Below are 16,723 nucleotides of genomic sequence, written 5' to 3' on the forward strand. Positions count from 1 at the left end.
GCAAGTTACATTGTGATCATGACAATGGGAAGAGACACCACCTACTGAGCCTCACCAGTGTGCCAGAAACCATACTCTGGTGCCCATCTGGTTTCATCTTCCCCAATCCAGCAGCAGGGGCCATCATTAGCCCATTTTACAGGCCAGGAAACTGAGTCTTAGGAAGCTGCCATGTGGCCAAATCGTAATTCAAATCCCAGGCTCTTAACCACTTTGCAATACTGCTCTTTCCAAAAAAATATTTACATTAAAAGAGCCCTTGCATGTCCATAGCAACTTCCTTTAACAATGGGGACCTGCCACCCCCAGAAGCCAGAAGATCTGCCCGAGGCCACCTAGCAGGAGCTGCAACCCAGGCGGGAACCCTCAGTACTAACACCCCTGTCAGTGTTCTTGGGGCTGCAGCCCAACCTCAGCCCACCCAGGGGCGCCAGCTGTGTTAAAGGAAGCCCTCAGCCGAGGGGACAGAAAAACCTAAAACTGCAACTTCCTTCAACAGGTTACAGCACACCCCTCGCCTCCAGCTGGAGGCAACAGTCTGGGGAGAAAAATCCTTGGCTGAGCTTCAGGAGGCATGACAGTCACACAAGGAAAGCCACCGCCAGGAGCAGGCGTGTAAAGAGACCTGCCCTGAGTCCCACAGGTTTCCAATCAGCATCAATGGGCTGATGACCCTGGGAGGAGGCACAGAGAGTGAGCGCCCAATGAAGCCAGGAAATCAGTGTTACACCTAGAATCTCTCCCCAATCTCCTGCTCATGGCTTTCCCTCCCATAGGGATGCAAGGCCCCACCTGGAACGTGCATCACTTGCTGGCTCACTTTCCCCAGCCTTGTCAGGGTTAGACATCGTTTTTTCTTTAAATATATTTTTTTTTATTGATTTCAGAGAAGAAGGGAGAGAGAAAAACATCAATGATGAGATAGAATCTTTGATCAGCTGCCTCCTGCACACTGGGGATGAGCCCGAAACCCGGGCATGTGTCTTGAGCGGAGTCTCCTGGCCCACAGGTCGATGCTCAACCACTGAGCCACGCCTGCCGGACAGGGTCAGACATTGGAAAGATAAGTGTGCACTGTGTTCCTGGGCCCAGGGGAGTCGCTGGCCTCCCGTGTGGCCAGGTCAGTGTTGTAATCTGTGTGTCAGCCAGTACCTGGGTCCCACTCTTCAGTGGCTCGTCTGGGTTGGAACTGGTTCCCGATCAGACACCAATGGCTTAACCAAGCTTCCCTTCAAATCAAGTTCCTCCGGGCTCTCTGACTTAAAGTCTCAAAAGCAAACCAACAACTAAATATATGGCTCAGCCACTTTCTGACCATCAAACATGGATGAATTTACTTAAAACCTTTTTTAAAATGGTCATGTGGACTCTGCACGCCCTTGAGGGCACCCACTCCCGATAGTTACAACCTGCGGTACCAAGGCCAGCAGCAGAATCCCATGATGGAGCTCCATGGGGAAGGGACCACCTCAAAGTCCCCTTCATGCCAACAGTGTCCCCCATGGCCCTGACACTACCGGCCTCAGAACAGGTGCCAGTGATGTATCTCCAACCACCTCATTTGAGCTTAGGGTAGAAGCCCACATTCAGACTACCCATGACCCCATGACCCCCTGTGCTCTCCTCTCCAACTGGGCCTTTTAAACTGGTCCAAGTGGCACCCAGTTTCACTGTGTCATACTCGGAGGTGCGGGGATGGGCAGGTCCCTGGTGTTGGAGGAGAGCATTATCTCTGGTTCCTAGTGTCCAGATTGGAAAGGATACTGAAGGCTATGGAGACGGACTGCCTGTCCCTCCCTAGGGCTATCCAGCTCTGCTTAAAGCCTCCTGCAGCAGGAAGCCACTCTCTCCAGGGCAGCTCAGGTCCCTCCGGAAAGGTCTTGCCTCCAGTTTTATGAGCTGGACCACAAATGACAAGGACAATCCTGAACCTCTGACAGGGTCAGGTCTTGAGAAGTGGAAAACCTGTGATCATCTCCTCTGCTCCCCACCCCCTTTTTCAGGTGAAGCTCATCAGTCAGGGCAGCCCCCCATGTGCTGGCTCTGGGCCAGGCCCACCTACGACCTGACACACACAAGCGCAGTTAATGCTCATGCCCCCACCCCCATGAATCAGGGAAGAGAAACGCTCAGAGGAGATAAGCAGCGTGTCCGAGCTCACACAGCTGGTGAGAGCATGTCTGGTGAACAGACCACACCCGGGAGGATCACATCAGCCTACAGCAATGAGCGCCTCGATTCCACTTCCGGGTCAAGTGAGTCTGTAGGAAAGCCTTGCCCAGTAGGATCGCTGAGTGAGCTCACACAGCTGGTGAGAGCAGGAGCCCGGTTGAAGGCCCAGGTCTGTCCCTTTCCGTGTCCGAGTTCTTAGCCATTGTCCCATTGGGCCGTGCATCCATACAGGCAGGAGTTCAGGACGTTCTGAACCATGTCTGGTGAACAGACCACACCCGGGAGGATCATATCAGCCTACAGCAATGAGCTCCTCGATTCCACTTCCGGGTCAAGCGAGTCTGTAGGAAAGCCTTGCCCAGTAGGATCGCTGAGGAGATTCCACAAAACAGAGACCAACAGACAAGTAACAAGAGCAGCCAGCACCAGGCTCGGCACCGATGATTTCCAAATATCAACTCCTTTAAGCCCCAACAGGCCTATGAGGCAGGTACTGTATTTACCGATGAGGAAACACACTCTTACCAGGTAAGCAACTTCCCCAAAGTCACACAGCTAGAAAAGATTCGGCACAGGGGTTCAATCTCGACTAACCTGGTTCTCAAACGTGGGTCTCCCTAGACTAGTAGGAGGCCCAGCATCCCCTCCAACAACTGAACCTCTGCACGTGCGGGCGGCACAGATGGGATGGGATGTGTCATTTACAGGGGCTGGACCATCCAAGGTCTGCAGGCTCAGGGAGCCGGTGACTCGGGGAAGGCCAGGGTCCGGGCCTCGGATTTCTCTTTGTCAAACGCATAGATCTGTATACGCTTAACTGTCTGTTTACTGGGGCAAAACAAAGAAGTCAACGCAGGCAAACAAAATCTGTAGGAAACACATTGTTTCAGCAAGTCACTGGGGCAGGAAACAATAGAAGGGAAAGGCCACGCAGAGATCTCTGTGCAGACAGACAGACTGCCCTTCGGTTCCCAACCCGCAGGCCTCTGCTCCAGCGGGCAGTCTGAGAGGCCACAGGTCTGGCGCCTCTCAAGGCCCAGCGCCCCAAAGGGCGTGGAGGATGTGACTGAACACGTGTGACCAGGGTGGGGCTTCCGGCCAACACTCTGGCCCCTCGCAGTGGTGGTCACAGAGCCAGTGGGCGCCTCCTCGGGCTTCCCAGTCCTGTCTGACAACAAGAACTTCGGAAAGCGCCCGTCTGCTATTCAGCAACTTCTGGGTGGGTCCTGTTATTATTATTCACAAAGATAAGATTATGACTAATAATAACACGCGTGACATTTAAATGCATTTTGTCCTATCGCTGTGCAGCCTTGCTCTCTGAGGTAGGGTAGAGTTCAAACTCCACCTTTGCATTGCTCCCGAGGCCGACCGGGCCCATTAGCCTAAACGCAGATGCAATTGCCAGAGCCTTCTTAAGAACTAAATGGTGTGTTTTTTTTATTTGAACTGCGTGCCAGGCACACTGCAGTTTTGAGCTGCTGGAAGGAAAAAGCCTGTTGTTTGACTTACAAAAACCATACTTAGCTCTCGACATCACACCTCAGAAGAAACCTCTGAAAATCTAGAGACCCCCCCTCTCAAACTAATCACACATCCCCCCAGCATGTGAAGGTCTGCAAGCCAGGCTGGTGCTATGGAGTTGGCAGTGGGCAGCATGGAGCGGGCCCTCAGCAAGCAGCTTTGGTCCAGTTGGGGAGGTGGACAGCACACCAGTAAAGCAGCAAATGTACAATTACAAATTCTGGTGAGGACCCGGGAAGAAAGAAACGAACAGGGGGCTGTGGTTAGGATGAAGGCATTGGCAGTAGTCGGCAAAGGAGCCCAGCTACTTGAGACAGCACATGAGAGCCCCCTGAGAAGCTGAGGTTTATGGAACGGGTGAAAGGCAGGGAGAAGGCAGGGGGGTGCAGACAGTGGCGACAGTGTGCAGGAAGACACATTCAGGGACCTACAAGGAGGCCAGGTGGCAGCAGTAGACATGGCAGGGACATTGGCATGAGGTGCAGCTCGCAGGGCAGGCAGGGGCAACAAGCCCCCCTCCCCAAAGGTCAACATCTGGCTCTGCCCTTGAGTGGCCTTAGCCTATCCCTGCATCTCTCAGGGCCTCCGTTTCCCAATTGTACAGTGGTCCAGGCCTGGGGCCGATGAGCCTCTTCTGAGATGGTTCTGAGGATGAGGCGTGGAGAGCTGAATTCAGCGACTGTCAGTCCTGCACCACCTCCGAATTTTTAAAAAATATATATTTGAATTGATTTCAGAGAGGAAGGGAGAGGGAGAGAGAGATAGAAACATCAATGATGAGAGAATCACTCACTGGCTGCCTCCTGCACACCCCACACCAGGGACCGGGCCCACACCTGGGCATGTGGCCTGACCGGGAATTGAACCGTGACCTCCTGGCTCATAGGTCGACGCCCAACCACTGAGCCACGCCGGCCAGGCTGCCTCGGCATTACTGAGTTAACATGTGTGAGGTCTCAGAAGAGGGTCTGCCCACAGGGACCCTTGGTAATGTGAGCCCTTCCTGCTCTCATCACTGGGCCAAACACCCAGCTGCCGTGACCGTGAGGAATCCCTGAGCACGTGGTAAGGGCCTGTGGGACACGCTCAGGAAATCCCTCACGGACCGGGCCGCAGGACACCCACCTGTGCCCATTCTTCCTTCTCTCAGGAAGCAGGCCACGGCCATTGTCTATTGTTCCCCAGCTGGTCACACCAATTGCCGGAGAAGAAGCCACATGCCACAGCAAGCAAGGAGAAGGTGTCGGGGCTACAAACTTCCTGGGAAAAGTCCCTCTTTGTTTAGAAGGGATGCCGGTTCCTTTCTATGTTTCCATTAGAGAACAAAACAGACACTTGGCCCAGAAGAGTGTGGGATGAGGTAAGTTATGATCGCCCGTGACCAAGGCCCCACTTCTGCCCTGAGAAGGAGCCACAACACCCTCCCCCTCTGAAGGGTGGCCTCCCAGGCCCACAGGGACTGGGCTGCCAGGTGAAGGCACCCCCTCTGTCCAATCCCCCCAGGAGTGAGGCCGGCTGGAGCCCAGGCCTCTACAGACGATTAGTGGACCCCTCCTTTGGGTCCAGCCCTAGAGACAGGGACAGGACAGGTTCTTCAATGACTAATGAAACAGGGCAACCTGTCCATTCCTCCATGTCCCGAGATGATGACGACGAGGACAATGACAACTACTGCCACAGGGCTCCTCTGACAAAGGCACACACTTAGTCGGCATTTATCATGTGCCACGTGTTAATGTTTAAAGCTCAACAACTCTCTCATTATCCCACATTACAGATGGAAACACAGAGGCTCAGAGAAATGAGGTTGTCAGAGGTCACATTCTACTTGGTAGAAGAGCCAGGACTCAAGTCCAGGCCACCTGGCCTTCCAACTACAACCACACCCCGTCTTGTGCAGTGAAAGCAGCAAAGGGGGTCTAGCTCATGATGCGGCTGCAGGAATTGAGGCGGGTCCTCAGGCATTAGGACCATCTGCTGAAGCCCACACAGGAGGCAGAGGGGGGCCGAGTCAGGTTCCCCCAACAGTAAATTCACTCATTTGCACACACACCAAAAACCCTAAATTGGATTTTGTTTTTAAATAATTTGATTACATTTACCTAATTAACACAAAGCTTGACAGTTGACTTTGCTAATTCAATTCTCCCATCTGCCACTTCAGAAGTAACTGGTGAGGCCAAACAACAGATAGAATTTCTCCACCTCGGAGCGCACACGTGGTGTGGGTGAGGCCAGTGCACCGAACGGGGCAGAGTTGGCATCAGCTGGCTCTACCACGTCCTTTGCCACCTGGTAATGGTACACACACCCTGCAGGTCCCAAACCCAGGCAGCCTTTGGAGAAGACACTCGTTTGGGGATCAGCACAAATGAGGGTATCCTGTCCTCTTCCTGTGTCTGCAGAAATTCAGTCGGCTTTATTCACATCACATCCTCAGGGGACAGTTTCCCATGAGGCAGCAACTAGGGCTTTGGACCCAGCTGGGCAGAGGGGGTGGGGAGGGCCCATTTTCCAACGCTCAAGCAGCCTCCCTGGTCCCATGTCACCGTGTGTGGGGCTGTGCCAAGGCAAACCTCCCAATCAAAACCATAGCTTTGAAAACCTTCCCAGAGGTGCTCTAATCTGACCTCCTCATTTCACGGAGAACGAAATATATATTTGAATTGATTTCAGAGAGGAAGGGAGAGGGAGAGAGAGATAGAAACATCAATGATGAGAGAATCACTCACTGGCTGCCTCCTGCACACCCCACACCAGGGACCGGGCCCACACCTGGGCATGTGGCCTGACCGGGAATTGAACCGTGACCTCCTGGCTCATAGGTCGACGCCCAACCACTGAGCCACGCCGGCCAGGCTGCCTCGGCATTACTGAGTTAACATGTGTGAGGTCTCAGAAGAGGGTCTGCCCACAGGGACCCTTGGTAATGTGAGCCCTTCCTGCTCTCATCACTGGGCCAAACACCCAGCTGCCGTGACCGTGAGGAATCCCTGAGCACGTGGTAAGGGCCTGTGGGACACGCTCAGGAAATCCCTCACGGACCGGGCCGCAGGACACCCACCTGTGCCCATTCTTCCTTCTCTCAGGAAGCAGGCCACGGCCATTGTCTATTGTTCCCCAGCTGGTCACACCAATTGCCGGAGAAGAAGCCACATGCCACAGCAAGCAAGGAGAAGGTGTCGGGGCTACAAACTTCCTGGGAAAAGTCCCTCTTTGTTTAGAAGGGATGCCGGTTCCTTTCTATGTTTCCATTAGAGAACAAAACAGACACTTGGCCCAGAAGAGTGTGGGATGAGGTAAGTTATGATCGCCCGTGACCAAGGCCCCACTTCTGCCCTGAGAAGGAGCCACAACACCCTCCCCCTCTGAAGGGTGGCCTCCCAGGCCCACAGGGACTGGGCTGCCAGGTGAAGGCACCCCCTCTGTCCAATCACCCCAGGAGTGAGGCCGGCTGGAGCCCAGGCCTCTACAGACGATTAGTGGACCCCTCCTTTGGGTCCAGCCCTAGAGACAGGGACAGGACAGGTTCTTCAATGACTAATGAAACAGGGCAACCTGTCCATTCCTCCATGTCCCGAGATGATGACGACGAGGACAATGACAACTACTGCCACAGGGCTCCTCTGACAAAGGCACACACTTAGTCGGCATTTATCATGTGCCACGTGTTAATGTTTAAAGCTCAACAACTCTCTCATTATCCCACATTACAGATGGAAACACAGAGGCTCAGAGAAATGAGGTTGTCAGAGGTCACATTCTACTTGGTAGAAGAGCCAGGACTCAAGTCCAGGCCACCTGGCCTTCCAACTACAACCACACCCCGTCTTGTGCAGTGAAAGCAGCAAAGGGGGTCTAGCTCATGATGCGGCTGCAGGAATTGAGGCGGGTCCTCAGGCATTAGGACCATCTGCTGAAGCCCACACAGGAGGCAGAGGGGGGCCGAGTCAGGTTCCCCCAACAGTAAATTCACTCATTTGCACACACACCAAAAACCCTAAATTGGATTTTGTTTTTAAATAATTTGATTACATTTACCTAATTAACACAAAGCTTGACAGTTGACTTTGCTAATTCAATTCTCCCATCTGCCACTTCAGAAGTAACTGGTGAGGCCAAACAACAGATAGAATTTCTCCACCTCGGAGCGCACACGTGGTGTGGGTGAGGCCAGTGCACCGAACGGGGCAGAGTTGGCATCAGCTGGCTCTACCACGTCCTTTGCCACCTGGTAATGGTACACACACCCTGCAGGTCCCAAACCCAGGCAGCCTTTGGAGAAGACACTCGTTTGGGGATCAGCACAAATGAGGGTATCCTGTCCTCTTCCTGTGTCTGCAGAAATTCAGTCGGCTTTATTCACATCACATCCTCAGGGGACAGTTTCCCATGAGGCAGCAACTAGGGCTTTGGACCCAGCTGGGCAGAGGGGGTGGGGGCCCATTTTCCAACGCTCAAGCAGCCTCCCTGGTCCCATGTCACCGTGTGTGGGGCTGTGCCAAGGCAAACCTCCCAATCAAAACCATAGCTTTGAACCTTCCCAGAGGTGTTCTAATCTGACCTCCTCATTTCACGGAGAACGAAACTCAGGGCCCACAAGTAGATGCTGGACCTACTGGCCAGAACCCAGACCGGGCAGGTGCTTTTCAACCCTGCACCACAATGGCACCTTCTAGGGGCAGCAGCACGAATCTGAGCTGGTTCTGCCCAGCAGCTGAAAGACCACGAGCAGCCTCTCCTAGCAGGGCAGGGCCTAAGCCATCCCTCACCCTCACCTCCACTCCCACCCATCTTGATCTGTCAGTGAGAAGGGCTGGGCACGTGCCTGCTTGGGCAGGGATGGACACTCGACCCAAGAGACTCCCATCCCTTGGCTGGCTGGTTCTGAAGACTGGAGAGGACAGATGAGCTCTTTGTCCAGGGACCCTGAGAGCTGGGGGCACTCAGCCATGGGAATATGAGAGCCACAGGATCACACAGCCTGGGGGACAAGGCTGCCATGTTGGGTCAGGTACTAAGTCAGCAAGCAGTCCTTGAAATATGCAAAAAGAAACCTGACCTTTGTTCCTTATTTTGCATCCTCATGGAGCCTGTCTTGAGATGCCTATTGTAACTGTGCAATAAACCCCCCTTTACTGAATTAACTCTTATGGGATTTTCATTATTTTGTTTTATTTTATTTATTTTAGAGAGAGAGTGGAAGGAAGGAGAGACAGAGAGAGAAACGCATCAATTGGTTGCCTCCCACATGGGCCCCAACCAGGGCCAGGGCTTGCAACCAGAATTGAACCTGGGACCCTTCAGTTCACCAGCTGATGTTCTAACCACTAAGCAAACCAGCTAGGGCTTTAAATATATATATATATGTGATATATATAATATATGTGTGTGTGTGTGTGTGTGTGTATATATATATAGTTTTGTGGGGTTTTTTATTTCAGAGAGGAAAGGAGAGGAAAAGAGAGATAGAAACATCAATGGGAGAAACACATCCATCGGCTGCCTCCTGTGCACCCCTACTGGCTTGTGTCCTGACTTGGAATTAAATCAGGGACCTCTTGATTCACAGAACTATGCTCAATCCACTGAGCAACACAGCTGGGTGGTGTCTCCCTTTTTTAGACCAAACCAGCCTAAATGAAACTCACTTATTCCATATTGGTGCATAAAACCACGTGGCGAGCAGAACAGAGAGGCAAGTTGGAAAGAGCACACATGAGCATGTGTGATGCCTGTAGGTCAGAGTCACATCCAAGTACAGCCACGCGGAGGAATCACCAACGAGAGGGATTGGAGCCCTTACACTGCCCTAGACCCGGACTACAGAGGAGTGAAAAGTGGGAAATGCTGCAATCAGAGCAGTGTGCCACAGAAAGGATAAAAAACACTGTCTCACAGTTTGCAGGGTGTGGGTCCAACCCCTTGCAGTCCATGAGATTATCTAAGGCCACAGAGTTAGCTTTCTAAACCGCTAGTTGCTCCTGCATTAAAACCTTCTGTGGCTCCCTAGTGCTAAAGACCTACCTACTTCACTGAGGCACCCAGGCCCTGGCTTCAGTCTCCAGCCTCCTCTTCTCCTTTCTCACCAGGCAGCCTGCACAGTATTCCTCTTCTATATACAAGTACAAAGAGAGGGCTCAAAGGCCACCCTTAGGTGACCTGGTCTAAGACTTTGCCTCTCCACTTACCACCATCCTCAACTCCTAAATCAGGGCACAGTCAGCTCAGCCTCCTGTGGGGAGGGCTGTCCAGCCCCAGGTGGGTATCCCTTGTCTGGCCAAGGTGGAAAGCCTGCAGCCCGATGCCAGCTCACCCAACAATTATGAATCCAGCCCCCAGACTGTAAGCTGGCAGGAGGGGCCATTTACACCAGTGAGCAACCAGTGCCAGATAATAAAACCATAATCCCACCCCTACCCCAAACCCTCCAAACTGGCCAAATCCAGGTCTTGTGGGAAAGCAGAAGAAAAAGCCCTCTGGTTTCTTGACCGGCTGCCCCGTAAGAAAAAGCAGCTAAGCCTCCATGGAGAGCTGCCGTCCCTGCAGCTCTTATGCTGGCTGCAAGGATTGAGTGTCCCCTTGGCTGACCCTCCGGCTTTCCTATTTAAACTTCCCTACCTTTAAAAACATACAAGCTATGAAAGGGAAGGAAAAACTCCTGGGATGGTGGCTGAGCATTTGGGAAGGGCTCTCCTTGGTAAACAACCAGCATTGTTTCTAAAAGTAGGTTAAGAACGCAGACTGCTCAGGCCCACAGCAGCCTCAGATAAACTTCCCGCAGACAATGGGTGCGACTGCTTCGCCTCACGACATCCTCCTAGCAGAAGCCAGGGGAGCCCCCTGTCTCCAGGTGGCCCAAGGCTCAACTGGGGGGTGGGTCCTCGGAGAACTCCCTTTGTGGGCCCTAGAGAGGGAACCAAGGTGGCTCAGTCCATGGGGCCAGGGCTGCTTAGAGCAGAGCCCAGGCTTCAGACGTAAGTAGGGCCTTGGCCTCAGCAACCTCCTGGCATTGACTGCAGCTCAGAGGGCACCGGCCAGTGGTTCTAGACCAGGACCTGTACAGCCCAGGGTGTTCCTGGCACATCCAGAATGCCTGGAACTATGCACATGCCCTTCTAGAAGGGGGGCCCCTTGCTGCTGTCACAGTGGAGCCCAGACACTCAATGGGGGCTGAGAACCCCAAATGTGGTAGTCAGCTCAGGCTGCCATAAAAAGTCCCAGCTGGGGGCTTAAACAGCAGACGTTTATTTCTCAGAGTTCTGGGGGCTGGGAAGTCCAAGATCAAGGCGCTAGCCAATGAGGTTCCCTGGGGAGGGTTCACTTCCTGGCTTATAGACGCTGCCTTCTTAGTGTGTCCTCACATGGCAAACAAAGCAAGCTCTGGTCTCTCTTCTTCTTCTTATAAGAACACTAATTTCATCAGGGGGCCCCACTCTCATGAGCTCATCTAATTCTAATTACCTCCCAAAGGCTCAGCTCCTAATACCATCCCATGGAGGTCATGTGCATCATCACGGAAGGTTCTGCAGGACAGCACTGCTCTGAACTCTCTGACCCTCCTCCTGGCCACAGCCAATGGGCCCAGGTCAGGTCACATGGCCAAAAGGCAGCCAATGAATGGCCAGTGTGTCTATAGGATGACCGGTTCTCAACCTGTGGGTCGCGACCCCTTTGGAGGTCGAAAGACCCTTTCACAGGGGTTGCCTAAGGCCATCCTGCATATCAGATATTTACATTACGATTCATCACAATAGCAACATTACAGTTATGAAGTAGCAATGAAAATAATTTTATGGTTGGGTCACAACATGAAGAACTATTTAAAGGGCCAGAAGGTTGAGAACCACTTTGTCCTAAATCAAGGGCTTTGCCCAATTTCTAGGGTCTCTAGGCAGTGACTCACTCATCAATCAATTTCTCTCTTTGGGGAGTCTGAACTCAACAGTCAGTTAGTTAGTTGGTTGGTAGTGGGAAATAAGAGACACACTGGCAGGAATTATGAATCAGAGAGTAAGCTGCAGGGGGACAGAGCCATGTTGAAAGAAGGAGCATGGAGAGCCGCGGGAAGGAGTCATCTACCACCTGAGGAGCGTGCACCTTCCAGATGCCCTTCACCTGGGACGCTGTCTGCCAAAGCAGCTCTCCCTGCACTCAGAGCAGCCGGAAGTGCCAGGAAATAAGCGAGACCTGGGCAGCAGCCTCAGCCAATGACAGGGGCAATGGTTTAGAACCCGGCCCCTGGGCCCTCCGGTGGGAAAGGACTCAGGCACGTGCTCTGTACTGTTTCCAGAGCTCCCAGTGGGACAGAGGGTGAGTTGCCCCAAATGGTAACTTGCTTGATGACAAGTCTTTTATTGGCCTCCTTTTGTTTCCTCTGTTCTCCACTCCCCTGCTGGTGTTTCCGGGGACGACCTCCCAAACAAACCACTTACACTCAGATCACCACCTCACAGTCTACTTCTGCGGGAACCCAGACAAAAACAGGTAAACAGAGTGTGTCTTTGTTCCTTGCAACTAAAAAAGCCAAGCACAGAGAGGCACTGATCAAATTTTGGGGGGGTTTGGGGTGTCTAGAACATAAGAGATAAAGAATGCGTGCCCATCACTGGTGGGATTGCAGAGTGCTCCAGCTCTTTGGGAAACAGCGTGGAAGTTTCTTATAAAATTAAACATAAACTTACCATATGACCCAGCATTCCCACTCCTGGGTATTTACCCAAGGGGAAAGAAAACTTATGTTCACACAAGAAGCTGTTCATGAATGTTTATAGTGGCTTTATTCATAATCACCAGAAGCTGGCAACAGCCCAAATGTCCCTCAGCTGGGGAACAGATCAACAATGGAATACTACGCAGAAGTGCCAGTAAAATGGACGCCATGCGCCCGGCAACACGGTGACTCCAAATGCATGATGCTAAGTGAAGGGCGAATCAAAAGGCTACGTGACGTGTGATTCCACTTATATGACATTCTTGTAAAGACAAGACATGGGGACAGAAATAAATCAGTGGTTGCCAGGGGCTGGGGGCAGGGGGAGTAGGGGACTCTAACAGAGTCTGGGGGAATTTTTTTTGGGGGGGGGGTGATGATAATGTTCTTGACGGTGGTAGTAGTTACCTGACTGCATATTTGTTAGAATGTGCAGAACTGTACAGTAAAAGGTGGATTTTACTGTATATAAATGACATCTTCATGAAATAAATGGGGAAAGTAAAAGACAATGAAGGCAATACCCTAAGCCAGGGCCTCAAACACACTCTCAGAAGAGTCGTGCCACAGCCTGTCGTCATCGCAGCCTTGTGCCCGAGCCGGTCGGCGGCGCACCCCACCCACAGCTCAGCCACTTTGCCCCAAACTCTTGAGATAGGACCTGCTCTCACTTCTAACGGGCCCACCCTCGTAGGCCATGCCCCCAGGCAGGTATGTCAGATTTGGGGAACTGGAGGAGAGGACATCCTCTATCCCATCTCAGAACCACTGCTCAGGCCAACTGGAAATTATGCTCCATGTAGCCAGCTTACCAGGGGGAGAATGCTGACCAAAGTTTCCAGTAGAGAAATTAGAAATAACTTCCAAACACTCCCTGGAGAACTCAAGGAAACACTGGGGGGCTGTGATCGGAGTTAAAATGAAAGGGCATCAACAGGCAAATGGGTATGTGGGCCCTACCCGGCTTGGCTCAGTGGATAGAGTGTTGGTCCTTGGACTGAAGGATCCTGGGTTCAATTCCGGTCAAGAGCACATACCTCAGTTGCAGGCTGGATCCCCAACCCTGGTCAGGAGCATACGGGAGGCAACCAATTGAGGTGTCTCTCTCATATAGATGTTTTTCTCTCTCTGTCTCTCCCCCCATCCTTTCCACCCTCTCCAATCAATGGAAAAATATCCTCAGGTGAGGATTAACAAAAAAAAGAAAGGAAATGTGGTACATCCACACAATGGAATCTTATTTGGCCACAAAAAAAGGAATGCAGTCCTGACACAGCTACAACATGGATGAACCTTGAAAATGTTATGCTAAGTGAAAGAAGCCAGACACAACAGGCCACACATTGTATGACCCATTTATGGGAAATGTCCACATAGCAAATCCATAGAGAGAAGGTCGCCAGGCGCTGCAGCAGGGACAAATGGGGAGGGACTGCTCATGGGTGCAGGGTTTCTTTTGGGGGTGAGGAAAGTGTTTTGGAATTAGATAGTGGTGATAATGGCATTATGAACGTACTAAAAAAATCACTGAAATGTGCACTTTAAAATTTTATGGTATGTAAATTATACTCAATTTTTTTTAAGAAAAGAAAGATAAGTGCTCAAAAGCAACACACTCATAACCAGAGACACAGCCACTTCCTCAGAAGGTGAGGGGAGGGGTGAAGGTGGGGGTTGCTGTGGCCCAATGTGCCTACCCCACCCCCACAGCCTCAACCTGGCCATCCCAACCTCAGGGAAGTTTCCTAAATTCAAGGAGGCTTTCCACAAAGCATGGAGGACAGGGTTGAGGGGGAGGAGGAGAAGTGACTTGTGACTCCCAAAGCCAGGGCTCCACTGCTCACACCCACACGTAGTTTCTTGCTCTGAGCTGTTTTCCTCATCCTATATAATAAAAGGGTAATATGAAAATCGACCAAACAGCAGAACGACCGGTCACTATGATGTGAACTCACCGCAGGAGCTGCCCCCTGGTGGTCAGTGTGCTCCCACAGGGGGAGCGCTGCTCAGCCACAAGCCAAGCTGATGGCTGATGGCTGGCAAGCGCAGCGGTGGTGGCGGGAGCGCTAAGGGTGTCCGACTATGGCTTAGGCCCGCTCCCCACAGGAGCAGGCCTAAGCCATCAGTCAGACATCCCCCAAGGACTCCCAGACTGCTAAAGGGCGCAGGCCGGGCTGAGGGACACCCCCCGCCAAGTGCACAAATGTCATGCATCGGGCCTCTAGTTAGACTATAAGCCCTCTAAGCAACAGGACCAGGTGTGCTTGCTCCCCACTGTATCCCCATTGATGTTTCTATCTCTCTCTCCCTCTCCCTTCCTGTCTGAAAATTAAAGTAGGACAAGATAGACAAAACCTTTTCTGGCCTTCAAGAGATCGAATTCAAGTTCTTGTTGTGCAATCCTGGGCAAGTCTTGGGACTTCTCTGGCCTACAGTCTCCTCTTCCTTTAAAATCAGCCATTTGGCCAAGTTGACCTTTCAGGCCTTGAGTTGGAGGACCTCAAACACTGTATGATTCTGAAAGCATTTTTCAAAGGCGTTGAGAATTAAGACAGTACCATTTCAAGGGGGAGTCAGCAACCCAACAGTGCCCATGTGTGGCTCATCCTCTCCAGTTGGGGTTTGGTTTGGGCTAAAGGCAAGCGTCAGAGCAGACACATCAGCCTCGCTGACTAAGGCATAATATTTTCCATCAGGTGTCACAGCATTCTGTGCTTTCTCCTCCCCGGGGGCCTCCCCAAAAAGCGGTCCACATGAGCAACTGAAAATAAGCCCCAAGAAAAAGCATGCACACACGCACACAGAGACGCACACACGCACCCCTGCGGCAAAGACCCGCCAAGAGCCCAAACACCAAACACCCTCCAAGCTTCCCTCCCCCAGGCAAAGCTCCAGAAGCTGTATCCGGGAGATGCTGCATTCTTCCAGAATTGTGTCATGATCACAAAGAAGTTCACTCTCCGGCCTCGCATCCACCCGAGCTGGGTTGGGCTGCCCAGAGCCACGGTGAAGAAAGCACTGGCCACTCACAACACTTCTACCGTGAGCGGTGACCTCCGGACGAGCTGGGTCTGTGCAGGGGATGGAGCCCGGGCTGCTGGTCCAGCCCTGGAAAGGCTGCCAGGCCCAGCAGGGGTTACAGTCAGTCAACTGGGCACATCAAATACAGCAGCTGCATTGAGGGGCTCCGCTTCTGATTAAAAAGGGGGGCGCACAAAACGTGTCCCTCTTCTCCACAGGCAGGTGCCGGGGGCTGTGGAGTCCACTGAGCTGGGAGAAATAAACATCCGCAACCTGGTGGGACTTGTGTTCTTATTTTTGTTGTTATTTGAGGCTAGTGCAAAGTTTTGCTTTTTATTTTCATTTTTAAATATATTTTTTATTGTTGATAGTATTACAGATATCTTCCACCCTCCCCCCGCCAGGTCTTCACTACCCTATTGCCCGTGTCCATGGGCTATGCATGTAAGTATATAAGTTCTTCTCATGCCCCCAACCCCACATCGAGGTATGTCAGTCTGTTCCATACCTCCTTGCTTCGGGTCTTATTTTGTGATGCAATACTGAGCCTGAAATAGTTCATGGCAGCTCCAATCCCTCTGCTTTCCCTTGAAATTTAAGGGCTTCATCAAGGGCCACTGTACTCTCAATAGTTACCCAGACCTGAGCACAGAGGGGTACTGGGTGGGGTGGACACCCCTGTGTCACCCCTGGCTGTCACCGCTAGCCATCTCCAGTCTCAGAAAAGCATGGCAGCCACACTTCCTCACCAGCAGGTTAGGACGGCAGGGGTCTGACACCAGCCTGAAGCAATGCGGGAGAATGTCAAGGCCAGGCCAACATCCCCTACCCGGTGTGGGACAGGGTCTGGGCAGTCCACATTGACCCTCGCCCTCCAGTGTCTGTCACTTTCCCTAAGAACTCCGTTTGGACACTTGATTTAATGGCCCCCGGGGAGGAGAATGACTTACTTCATAAATTAATCTGGGCAAGTTCCCAAGTTCAAACTTTCAACCACGGCCTCATCTCTCAATTTGTTCAGGGAAGAGGAATGTTCTTTTTTATTTTTATTTTTTAAATATATTTTTATTGATTTCAGAAAGGAAGGGAGAGGGAGAAAGAGAAACATCCATGATGAGAGAGCATCATTGATCGGCTGCCTCCTGCACGGCCCCCCACTGGGGACTGAGCCTGCAACCTGGGCATGTGCCCTTGACCGGAATCGAAGCCGGAACCTTTCCACAGGCCGACACTCTATCCACTGAGCCAAACCGTCTATGGCAGGAATGTTCTTTTTTTTTTTTTTTTTTTAAT

The 16,723-nt window shown here is 52.0% G+C and overlaps 1 long non-coding RNA gene across 1 annotated transcript; it reads left to right on the top strand.

Moving 5' to 3' along the window:
• Positions 1–6,755: 6,755 nt before the first annotated feature.
• On the top strand, positions 6,756–8,839 carry LOC106728395. The gene is made up of 2 exons (XR_001364697.1): positions 6,756–6,995; positions 7,413–8,839. It is a non-coding gene; the product is annotated as an uncharacterized LOC106728395 (long non-coding RNA).
• The last annotated feature ends 7,884 nt before the right edge of the window (positions 8,840–16,723 follow it).

This window comes from Myotis brandtii, unplaced genomic scaffold, assembly GCF_000412655.1.
Source record: "Myotis brandtii unplaced genomic scaffold, ASM41265v1 scaffold604, whole genome shotgun sequence".
NCBI lineage: Eukaryota > Metazoa > Chordata > Mammalia > Chiroptera > Vespertilionidae > Myotis > Myotis brandtii.